Genomic DNA, 12,339 nt, shown 5'->3' with positions numbered 1-12,339 from the left:
GTGAAAGCTTTGATGAGAAAATGACGACTGCGCAAAGTAGCATAGTGAAATCTTCTCGATTTCCACGCCACGAGCTTCTCTATTTTATATCTCAGCGAAAAAATTTGTTACGGCATTCATATATAGCTTAATGTTCCTCCCAAGAACATGGCTTTCATATATATTTTTAACAAAAATATCAAAATTATGACCCGGACCATCATTGCATGAACTGACGTGGAATCACCCATATGTGCCCCAATGTTGCCTAAACATTTGCTTAGAAAGATTGTGCACAAGGGAGTTCATAAAAGCGCTAGGTTACATTTTGCAACCTATGCTAGAAAGGATAGTTGAGAGCTTACCTCCTCTCCAACAAACAGATGTGACAGTGCCATGGTTTCCTTGACATTGTAAACCACGATCATCGTAGCCGCTACTGCCAAGATGTCTGAAAAATAGTAGCACCGTTCCAGTATAAGGTTAGTAGAAATTCTCTACAGTTTTTATGCCCTTGGCGCCGTGGAGGGCTCGCCTTCCACGGCGCTTGCCTATATGATTTGCAAGGTCCATCGAAGTTGGATCTTCGGGCACTAAAAGGAGTGTGGAGCTGGATGCAGTGCTGTACAAGCACACTTCTTGTAAGCGTCTAAAGCGCACTAGCGAAGACTCTTGGCTCTAGCCGATATCAGGGGCAGCAGAAGACGACCAAGACCATGCTAATGTTCCGAGCATGCCTACTTACAGCGCCCGGCGAGTCGAAGGCACAGATTGGCGAGCATTTGTTGCATTAGTCCCATAACCACCTGTTGCACAAAATTAAGGAGCTTGGTTCTAAGCAAAGTTTCCTGCGATCACACAGGTGTAATCGCAGCCACTGCACAGCTGTGACAACTGTTCAAGTGCGCCTTTACTGCTGAGAGCTACTGTGGTGCACCCCCTGTTCCACCGCTTCATGGCGGGTGTGTTGATGATTTGATGTTTTCGTTGCTTTCAGATGTTCCTCGTTTATCTGCAATATTAAATAAAAAGTACCTTAATAAATAACGAGCAGCTCCGTGATTATAATATTCATTTCGCTTTAAAAAAGACATAGCAGGTCTGACCCATCGTAGTTGCTTCATGAGGCATCGCCAATGCGTCGCAAGTCACGTGCATTCGGCATTATGTGACGCCACTGCAGCACAAGCTGGTTCTGCCTTGTTCAATTAAAACATAATGCACTAGTAACATAATTCTCTCCTTATTGCCTAGGTTGCCCAAACCACCAATACAGGGATTCTAAGGATTCTTATCTGAAGAAGCTGAAATGGAAGATCATAAATAGCGACAAAAAAAATGCTCCTTCATCGTCTTTTGCCCAGTACAAACTGACATGTCTAGCTAATTGCTTCAGGGAGCCCAACGACGACACAACGCACAAAATGAAAGCAACTGCTAGGCAACTCCATCGGTAGTGGATTATTCTTTCCGTCTTGTTTTTCTGTATTATTGTTCTGTCGTGTGTGCATTCAATTTTGTTATCCTCAGCCTGCATTCCTCCAGGGCAATTTCTCGGCCACTAATACATATTATAGATTTTTGGATCCAATTAATTTGAAGGATATGAACTCCAGCTTTCCCAGTGGCACAGAGGCATTGCCAGCGCCTGTCCTACTCAAAAGATAACGAAAGCCCATCCCCTCTCCGCTTCCCCCCCCCCCCCCTCCCCAAAGTCTTCCATTTTGCTGGGGCCTCTTCTCCCCCATCCCCCTCATACAGCATTTTGTCATGGGTGCCGCCGAATCAAGATTTTGGTTACGTGCCTGGCTTGCTCCCATTTTTTTGTTTGTTCATTACTGTAGGATTTAACTGTAAGCACAGTGTTAATGCAGAGTAAAAAATAGCAGCATACTCTTGTTGGCTAGTGCTGATGATTGGGCCAGTTGGTAGACAATTATTAAAAATAAATTGTGAAGAATATGGGAACAGAGCATACGGACATGGCACAGCACTGTGTTCCTCTCCTCCTCCTTGTCTGTGCGACTCCCATTCTTTGTTTCTAATAATAATTCATTTTTAATGATTTTCTGTTTGGTATCATCTGTATGGGGGTTCACTGTAACGACCCACCTGCCATTGCATTCATTTTGGGGGCAGCTCCCTCTTCCTTATGGTGCCATCGTAGAGGAAGTGCAGGGTGGGCGTCACTCTCACCCTTGTGGTGCAGTTCTCCAGGTTCCCATAGGTTGGAAGCTGCCAGCCAAACTGAGTCAGGCCTGCGGGAAATGTCAATTCCACTCTTTTAGACATAGACACCCACGTTTTGAGTGTACCTGAAAAAAAGCTTTAATAGAGAGGAAACAAAATAATTAGCCCTTTTTGAATGCATCTTTTTCTTTCGCTCGGAACATACATAAAAGTCACAAGCTATTGTACATTCAGTGGTGCGGCTTAATTTACGATGAGCATTTTTTATATAACTTCAAGCATTTAGAGAAAACATACAATATAATGGGTCGGACATAAATTGTTCCTGTGAACTATCCTATACATTTACACATTACCTGATATCATGAAAGCAACAGAGCAGGGAAGACTGAACTGCATGAATTACACATGATTTATAACCAATTAGAAGTTGGTATTTATTTCATTTATTACTATTGGCTATCATTTTTTTACAGAAAGAATAACTGGGCGAGTCGGTACGTTGGTAGTCTTTCAACACCATCGAATATTCAGGACCTTTTCGCATTTTTTCATACTTTTGCTTTTTGTAGCGGCTTTCGCTGCACCGTAAAAACGCGACGTCCAAACTCACTTTATTTACATCGCACAATCGTAAACTTCGAAAGCGTGCCGCTTCGGCATACGCGAAGAGACAGCGCGTCTCTGCGGCACAGGCATAGGCAAGAAATCATGCTGCTCGCTCTTGTAACGTTTTTTCTCGCTCCCGCTTTACGAAACGAATCGGTGACGAGCGGCTGTTGAGACCACACGGCAGACTAGCATGACCTGTGATTGCTTGAACTGCCGTCAGACTGCACTTGAACGCTCCGCAAAATGCGTCATCGGACGAACGTCGTAGAACGGCGCCCAGAACAGCCTCTCGGCTCCGCCGCACACGAATCTTTCTCACCCTGCGGAGCAAGCCATAGGTTTTGAACAACGTACGCTCTTTTTAATTAACGAAATAACACCGGCCAGAAGCATCGTTAGAATCAAGCATAGCTTAGCAAGCACATGGTACACGACAAAGTTTCAAAACAGCGAGGCAGTTCGCAAAAACAGAAGTGCTCACCGGCGTTTGCAGCAGTGTTGATGGACTGTCCGCAACTTGCGTTGGTAAGACGCAGCGTCTCCCAGCTCTCAGTCATCCCTTGCTACGCTTGAACACGTTATTCGTAAGGAAGATATCTAAAATATCGGCTAAAACGTAAAAAGGAAGCGATCCTCGAAGCCTGCCTAACTTGCAACGGCTGCCAACGGTAGCTGAGTGCAATAGCGATGGGCCTTGCGCAGTCTTCAAAAGGCTCTTCTTCTTTTTTTTTTTTTTTTTTTGAAAACAAAACTAAGCAAATAAGTATTATATTACTATTAATAGTGTCACTATAATGTTGTAGAAAGTTAACAAAAATTTAGCCTATCTTAGGTTTTATCTAAGTTTTAGGTTTCCTTTTTAAACACGAAACCGAAACTATAGCTCAAGAACGTTTCGTTCGTCGTATTCATTTCCGTGCGTGCGTGCGTGTGTGCGTGCATGCTCCCGTGCTCGTGTGCGCGTGTGGATACGTCCGCGTGGTTGTTTGTGCGTGCGTCTGCGTTTGCGTGCGTTTGCGCGTGTACATGCTTGCGTACGCGCGTGCGCGCGTGTATGTGTGTGTGCGCGCGCGCAAGCATATCTGTTTATGCATTCTATTGAACTACGCTAGCAAGAAGGCCAATAGACCGATCTCACCAAGCGTTCCACGCATGCGTGACGCCGCCATAGCTGTAGTTTGTAGGAGGCAGACGCCAATTCACGAGATAGCTCATGCCGCCTCGTGCTCTGCTCGCGCAGACCTCTAGCAGGGTTGTCGCGTGTGCAGAAAGACTACAGCTCCCACGATGCATGTCGGCAGCGGTGGCGTACTCAAACTAGCTGTGGGATCGGTCTATTGAATGTCCCTGGGCACTGCAAAAAACAATAAATGATTTTATTTTTATTGTTATTATTGAACTATGCCAGCGTGAAATCCAGTGATTCTTCCTTAACTCTGCAGTAAATACTAGTTGATTGATTGATTGATTGAGCTTTATTTTTGCTGGTCGTAATTTGAAATAGATGCCGATCGGATTTTCGGAGTATACAGATTTTGGTTGATTAGCTATAAATAAAAATAAAAGGAATAAAAAATATACTGTGGTTCATCAATTCATTTAATGTACGCTGAGCCTAGTTATATAAACTGAAGACGACATACAGACATCTATCGCTTCCTTTTTTTTTCTAAATTATGCTGTTAAAAATAAAGAACACCCTTGACCCAATAACTGAGCACCGTTCCAACACCCTTCCAGCTCTCAGCACCCCTCACAATGAATCGGAAGGGTGCTCGCGCAAAAGCACCCTCGCGCTCGTCGTGAGGGGTGCTAACCCTGCAAGAAATAGGGTGCTAGACGGCTAAGTGAAGGGTGCAAACCCCCTGCAGCACCCCTAAAGGGTGCTGTAGCACCCTTAAAGGGTTTAAAAAAGTTAAGTGTGTGGGTTTCGAAAGCCCCGCACATTCAGGGATAATATGCGAAGTGTGGCCAGTATAAAGTAAAAAGGGGGGATAGGGACGCCGGCGTGTTGCTTAAAACGTGGAGCTGTCGGACGATGCTGGAGAGGGGTCCCGACGCGGGGGGGAGGACTTTCGCGGTTTCTTGGGGCACGTGGCTCGTGGGCCCCCACTGTCAGTTGAGCGGGAACCGCTGCTCCTGAGGGGACGCTTGGAGTCTTCATGCGTTAGTCGGTTGGAGTTGGACTCCGGTGTTTCAGTTGTGGTCGTAGCCATACTGTCGGTCGGTGTCTCTGCGGGGCCACCTGGAGCGGGGTTCTCGTCGATGACGAGGTGGTCGCTGTCGCTGGACACCTCGCCATCACCCGACGCTTGGCTCCACGCTGCATAGACGGTGTCGCCGACAATAACCGCGGCGGTTCGGGCAGAGTCCGTCGCTTCGGCTGAAGTCACCCCCGAGCCGGTCGGGCTTGGCTCAGGTGGGGCGGGTGGGGGCGGCGACGGAAGAGGCGGTGGTGCGGCCGCGGCTGCGGCGTCAGGTGGTGACGGAGGGGCGACGGTGGAGACGGTTGGTACGGCCGAAGCTTCGGGGGCGATGGGACGGGTCGCGTTTCCTGGGTCCAGGGCCGGGAAATCGGTGGCGTAGTTTCCGGTGACCATGGAGGAGTAGCTTCTCTTGGCCGTGCAGTCCACAGTCGCGTGGGTTCCGCCGCAGCGTCCACAGTTGGCAGTGCAGCCCTCGGTTGGGTGCCCGAAGACACCGCAGCGGTCGCAGTAGCCCGTCGTACACTGTGCCCGGACGTGGCCCTCCTGCCTGCAGCGTCGGCATACGCGCTTCAGGCCGCGGTAGTCAAAAGTACCACGATGTCCGGCGACGCGCAGGAAGTTGGGCAGGGTTAGCCTCCTTCATCTCCATGCGGATGAAGCTGGTTCCTGTTTTCACAGTCGCTGTTCGGTGGTAGGTTGCGTAGGAGGCGTCGATGACTTTGCCGTACGGGGCCAGGGCTTGGACGAGCTGGTCGTTGCGCACAAACGTCGGCAGGAAGAGGCAAGTCACATTCATCACCTGCGGACCCGTCGGCACGATGGGGACTGACTGGTTGGCGATGGAGACGCTGCCGGCCTCACGAAGCTTGAGAGCGGCTGCACGGGTGTTGACGACGACTTGGAAGTGTGTACCTCCTAGGTGCTGCGCCGAGAAAATTTCGGGCAGCCCCACAATGGCGGATATCCCATCAATGAGATCGTCCGCCGATGTGCCTACTGGCACGACAACGTCGAAAGCGTGCGCTTTCGGCGGGGGAGAAGATTCCGTCGACGCGGCCGCCATGGCGGTTCGCACCCTCGCCGCGGCGCTCGGCGACACGTAGCTAGGGACCGCAGAACGCAGGCCCCGGACGAGATGCAGCCAGGAAACCAGGAACTCAGGAACAGCGACGAGATGTTTCAGCTCCTTAGTGATCGCTACTTTTGACCAATTCCATGATTACACAGTTTCGAGTGGAATTCGTAGTCACCGTGAACAAGCCTCCCATAGGGCTCAAGTACCTATCATATCAGATTTAAGTTTCTCGTCAATCGCAGCGTTCAGGATATTGTGCATTGTGCCCAAACTTCAACCAGGCTGAGCCGCCGAAATCTCTTACCGTATTATCATTCTCGTGATTGTTGTTTTAGCAGGAATTACTTAAAAGCTGAAAAATCACAACAACCAAAACCGGGATTTAGCTCGGATTCTGCGGAGCTCTTTATGATATTTTTAGCGTTTCTAACTTAATATCAGCGTCTTTGAAGTTGTGCGAGAATCATAATAATGTAAGAGATATGTCTGCGGCTCACCCAGGTTGAAGGTTGGACGGAATGCACAGTATTGACACAGGCGGGACATTTTAAAAGTGGTATGGCAGGTATTTGTGTTTTGTACGGCACGTGTTCAGGGTGACTCCGAATTACACTCAAATCTGTGTAACCATAGAATTGCTCAAAATTTCCGATTACTAGGCAGCTGAAGAAACACCGTCCCCATGATTCCTCGAGTACCGGCCGAGGCGCTTACGGGATTTAGCAAATTGTCTATTCGGGCGTAATTATTTCAATTCTTTGAAATAATTAAGCTCCATTGAAATCCTAGCGAAAACTAGCACAAATAATCTTAAACTTAAGCTTGTCGAAGCTAAGTTTGGAATTATTTGTGCTAACATTTAGGTCGCGAGCAATAAGTCATTCAGAGTTTTCTAACAAAGAATTTTCTTTACTTGTTTTAACTTTTTAATTTATTGAAAACCGGCCGCCAGATGTGTGTGTATATACGCCAGATAAGTTTGTATATATGCCATATCAGGCTGTATATGTGCCAGATAAGCCTGTAGGTATGCCACAGAAGTCTGTATATACGCCTAATCAGGTTGTATATACGCCAGATATGTCTGCATATATGCCAGATAAGGCTGTATATAGGCCGTATATAATCATATAATGTTTGATATGGCCAGATATGGCCCATATATAAGATTTCCATACGGGCTGGGTACAAAAGATAGCGGAGCCAACTGTAATAACCACCCGCGTCCACGGAATGCTGTTTGAACCAACGAATTTCTGATACCATCGTTGGGACGATACCTAATGTGTCTAATGAAAGGTAAATGAAGATCCATTGGTAAATTCTTAGGGAATGCGTTAGCATGACCCTTGGATCCGCCACACACGTACCCCTTTTCGAAACGCTACCGGTGACTCCTTCAGCTTTTTCTGTTGGCTTTCTCTTTTGCTTGTTCTATTTTTTGCTGCCTCTTTCTGGCCTCGTTACAGGGTCAGTGTTAACGTTTCCCAAAGGTGGACGCATCTGGCGTTTCGCAAGGGTCATGCTAACGGATTGCCTAAGAATCCACCAAAAGATCTTCCTGTAATATTTTTTCATCCCTTTTTTGTACTTTGTCAGAGTACTTCGGCGCCCCTCGAATAGAGTGACCCATATAAATCATAGAAAGAACCACATCCAAATCACTCGTGAAAAGAACAGACTTGGACGTAGTTCAACTACTTTACTCAAACTACAGTAGTTTAACCAATTTCCCGAGTAACTTGGTAACTTTCAATTACAACTTTATTTGGGTAATTAGTAGTTCAATTTAACTATGTTTGTTCAGGTAACTTCTACTCAAAGTACTAACTACTTTCGAAATCTAATCGTTTTTTTTTTTCATCACGAAAGTTTGAGCGCAGAAATAAATAAGACGCTGGCAGATTAAGTGGTATTCACGAACAAGGGGCCACCTCGTATTCCGTTCCCACGCGTTTAAACTCGGCAGCCTTAGAAACTGCATCACAGGTGTCCTTGGGAAAGGTGGCGACGAGCAGCCAAAACGTAGCACCGGTGCGCACGAACGCAGAGATGCTTAACAAGCCTTGGTCGGGTATTGACCTAATCCAGTAATGCGCGCAGGCGCCGCGCTTCGAGCTCCAACGGCGAAAGAAGTTGTTGCTGTTTTCCAATGGTTCTTGTTGTTTTCATGTTGTGTGCCTTTAGTGAGTTCTGACTCAAGTGGTAGGTTCCACGGTGGGCGCCACTGGAATGATCTCGCAGCTGGGCGCCTGTTCCCGTGGTCGCCTCGTCGTCAGCGCACACTCCCTTGCGAAGCCGGACTTCCGCGCGCACAAACGCAGACTCGGATAATCCGTTCATAGGAGCACGTTCCCGCTTCCAGCTGCAACTGTGCGAGCGCCGACGCTTGTTCACGTAATCCTTCGAGTCCTTCCGACCTTCCAGGTCAGGGGGACCTTTCTGTTGAAAGCGTTTTATTTATCAGGCGCGTGAGGCGCGTCGGAAAACCGTAGCCGCCGGGGAAGATTTCGAGTCACTTTGGGGAGATCCTTTTCTTGCACCCAACGTCAACGGCGAAAAGCAATTTCTTGTTTTTCAGTGGCGTAGCTGTAACACTGCGACGAGACGCGCAGTCGTCCGGATGCTCTCATCGTCGTGGCGCGAGACTGGATCCCTTGACGGTCAGGTGCACTCGCTCTGCGAAACCTCCGAACGTCGTGAGGATAAGGAGGGGGCTAGTCATAACAATCTCAAAATGCCGAAGAAACAAGAAAAAAGGAGGAGAGTTCGCTATAAAAGACCCTCTAGCCGAGGCAAGCCTCACACGTTTCGTCGTGGGCACCAAAGATGCCGACACTTGCTCACCCGACCCTGCGTAGCCTGCTTCTGAAATTGAAAGCTGCCTTTGCATCCAGCGTCACGGTCAAACGTCTGTTTAGCTTGGCTGGGAACGTCTTTAGGAGGAGGAAAAGGGGAAAACTTTCTGATAACAACTTTGAAAGACAATTGCTTCTGCGAGCGAATAAACTTTTTTGGAAGTCAAAAACTGAGTGCATTTACTTCAGGCTCGCAGGGTTTTTCACTGATCAAAACTGCTGTTCATTTTGCTGCCACAAAAATATAAAAAGTAACTTCGAAAGTTACTTCAAAGTAACTTGTTCGTTTTTTACAGTAGTTAGTAGTTTACTCAATTACTATTACAAATCCGGAATTTCTACTCTATTCCAACTACTTTTATCGTCGATACTCAGTAACTTAACTTAACTACCTTTTTTGAGTAATTTGTACATGTCTGGAAAGAACCATATCCAAATTACTCGTCGAGTGAATCGCATCCATCGTTTTAACTAAACACACACATCACAGCCCACGCACCGCTACTACGGAAACCTAGAGCGAAGAACAACCGGGGACAGCCAAGCGGCAACTGAGCACGCCAGCGTTCAACCGCGCCGCAGCGCAACACCTCCTAGATAACAAAACCGTAATGCTGAATGACATGGCGTGATCAGAGAAGGCCAACGCAGGACACGGACTGGACACAACGATTGCGTCAACCTTCGCCTCAAACTTGACTCGAAGCCGAGTGCTGACGCGGCACTCGTTTCCAATGTGTGTCCAGTGTTGGCCTTCTATGATCAAGCCATCTCATTCAGCACTACGGCTCTGTTATCTAGGAGCTGCTGCGCGTGGCCTCCTCTTCGTAAACATATAGGTGCGGCCGTTCACCTTGGTTAGGTGACATCGCAATTTTGGCAAAACATTTACAAACAATGGCGAGGAAAATTCATGAAGCGTTTTAGATTCGACAACACGGTCCCGATCAATGCGTAAGTTCACAGTCAGTGACGTTATCCAGTGAACAGTTCGAGTTCCTTCGGAGTTTGGGCACGTTTGTTTACGGCCTTCTTTCTGCTTTCATGGGAGCAATCTTACAGCTACAGGCGCATACCTACATGCAGCCAGAATAGGGTGTCCACACACCGAGAGGCCGCGTGTGAGACAGGTACGCCTAAAGCATTAGGGCTCGCGCTGTAGTTTTGGCTTTGTTCAGAGCCTCAGAGCTGAGGTGGAATGATATATAGTTATATATTTCTCTACTAGTTACTTTTCTTTTTTCGTTTCTTTTTTGTCGTTGTGTACTTTCTGTTAAAAATTCTTCAGATGGCACATGAGAGTGAAGATGTCCTACATGTGGGATTCTTCTTCTTTTTATTTCTTTGTCTTGTTATGTTGATGCGTTTTAAGAAGATGAAAAAGAGAGCAAGTCGTGAGTCAGCGCTGTGTCTGTGTTTCTTCTTTTACTTGTCCTTCTGTTCGTTTGTGCTGTTTTATTTATATGTTTACAATGCACCACCGACTAGCCCACCTCCAAACATTACTGCAGTGGCCTCCTCCCCTCTGGCTCCAGGCCAGCTGTGCGCGTGACTCTGCCGATAACGAAAGGGTTCGTTTTCACGAAACCCCGGCCGTGTCTGTCTTGGTCTGTCAGTTCGTCAGCGCCAGGGAAAGGGGGAGTGGTTAACGCCTGCTGACGTCAGCACTTCGTACCAATGGGAGCATCGCACGCAACAGCTAACAAATGCAAGACCCCGCCGGCTTTTCGTCAAAATGAGCGTTCTAATGCTAACGCATTAAGAACAAATGACCGTACAAGATGGTGTGGCAGTTGTGCTACCGCGGCGACAACGACGAAGTCGGTCGGCACGTAGAAGCACAAACTATTGGGCAGAAGATCGAACTATAGGGGGAGCTTTATCGAGCTTGTTAACCCCACAGCCCGGTGTTTACTAGCACAGAATAACAGAGAAATTGAACCTGGCTACGCACGGTCTGGACACGAGCGCTTCACTCTTACCAGTGCTGTGGTTGCACAAGGAGCGGCCATTCGAGTCGTCACCCTCAATATCGCTGATAAAAAACAAACAAGAAAATTCGGCCCAATACTCGGTTCACGTTATGTTGTGCCGCAGCGAAGGCCAGAAGCGCGAGGTCATAGCGTTGACAGCTGCTCCTAATACATGAGAGCTGATGCTGCTGAGATGTGCCCCAGAGCAGGAGCTCGCGCGCGTAGCCTTTCCTGCGGTACATCATGAGCTGAAATCGAGTATAGGAAGTATTCACTGGACGCCATATTTGTGGGTGTTGTTTAGAGCGCATGCTCAGAACGAGCTCACATCAATAGGCCGCTAAGACCGGCACTCTCGATGGTGCGGAATGCATGTTGCAAGAGAACTGTGGAAGCTGGCCATCAGCACGCGCTCAGCATTCGCGCACACAGATGTGGCCACCAGTGAATACGACACGAGACACAAGGTTCAGCAACTGGACTATACGACGACTCCACTGAGTGATGTCTTCAGCTTTTTTCGTTTTCTTATGTAAACGTTGTAGATTAAATATGTTGAGTACCACCCTACTAATTTACCCAGAAATAATGAACCGATATGTCTTAAACGAATGGCCTTCACAGTGGCAAAGTAACTCATGTATCCTTACTTATACGAATGATATAATTGCGGCAAAATTTTATGGAATGTGTGTAACGCATTTTTTATTGTTTTTATGTATACTGTGAGCCCTTTTGGGGTTGGTATAGGTGAATCTATAAAATTGTTTTAGGTATATAACAAATACACATGTTAGTGCTGTTGAAACAAAACAAAACAAAAAACTGAATATTACGTTTGCTTTTGGTGTGGCGATCCTGCAATATAAGCACAGGAACAAGTGCAGTCTGAGTTCATCGTGACGGAATAGTAAAAGCACTAAAAAAAGCATATGCGATCAGGCTAGTCGAGTCCGGACAAGCAGCTACACGTCGTTCGGTCTGGGCATCAACAAGCAATTATATCGGTCTCCCCGAAAGAGTTGTCCCCCGCGCAATGTCCCCGCACTTTTGGACACCGCTGTGAGCTAATGTTAGCCCCTAGTTACTGCTTTCATTAGCGACACGAGAAAAGAATGGCTAGCACAGCCGCCGAAGATTTCTTCGTTGAATCGCCCGCAATGAAGAAATCATCGTTTGGGCAATGGCTTCTTGGCTTTTTCGAGAACCAGACAATGTACTAGCGCGATTAGAATTGATTTGATTGCGTCTTCGTATTAGATATAATTTTGAAAATTGTCGGGGAGAATTTGAGGCGGCAATTTGTGTAAATTTTTGTCTATAATTTGTTTCACTTCGCACATAAATAATGCGATGTGGTTGAGAAGTTTCTTAAAAGTTACAAAGAGAAATTCGTGTCCAATGGAATTATTGTTGTTTGTTGTTTTGACATAATGCTCGTGTAC

General features: G+C 47.1%; 1 pseudogene; it reads right to left on the bottom strand.

Moving 5' to 3' along the window:
* Positions 1-4,796: 4,796 nt before the first annotated feature.
* LOC121838177 lies at positions 4,797-6,051 on the bottom strand (annotated as a pseudogene).
* Positions 6,052-12,339: the final 6,288 nt, after the last annotated feature.

This window comes from Ixodes scapularis, unplaced genomic scaffold (assembly GCF_016920785.2).
Source record: "Ixodes scapularis isolate PalLabHiFi unplaced genomic scaffold, ASM1692078v2 PGA_scaffold5__190_contigs__length_132052651, whole genome shotgun sequence".
NCBI classification, from domain to species: domain Eukaryota; kingdom Metazoa; phylum Arthropoda; class Arachnida; order Ixodida; family Ixodidae; genus Ixodes; species Ixodes scapularis.
Note: the sequence above shows the minus strand (reverse complement) of the source record. Positions and strands in the feature narration are given on the sequence as shown.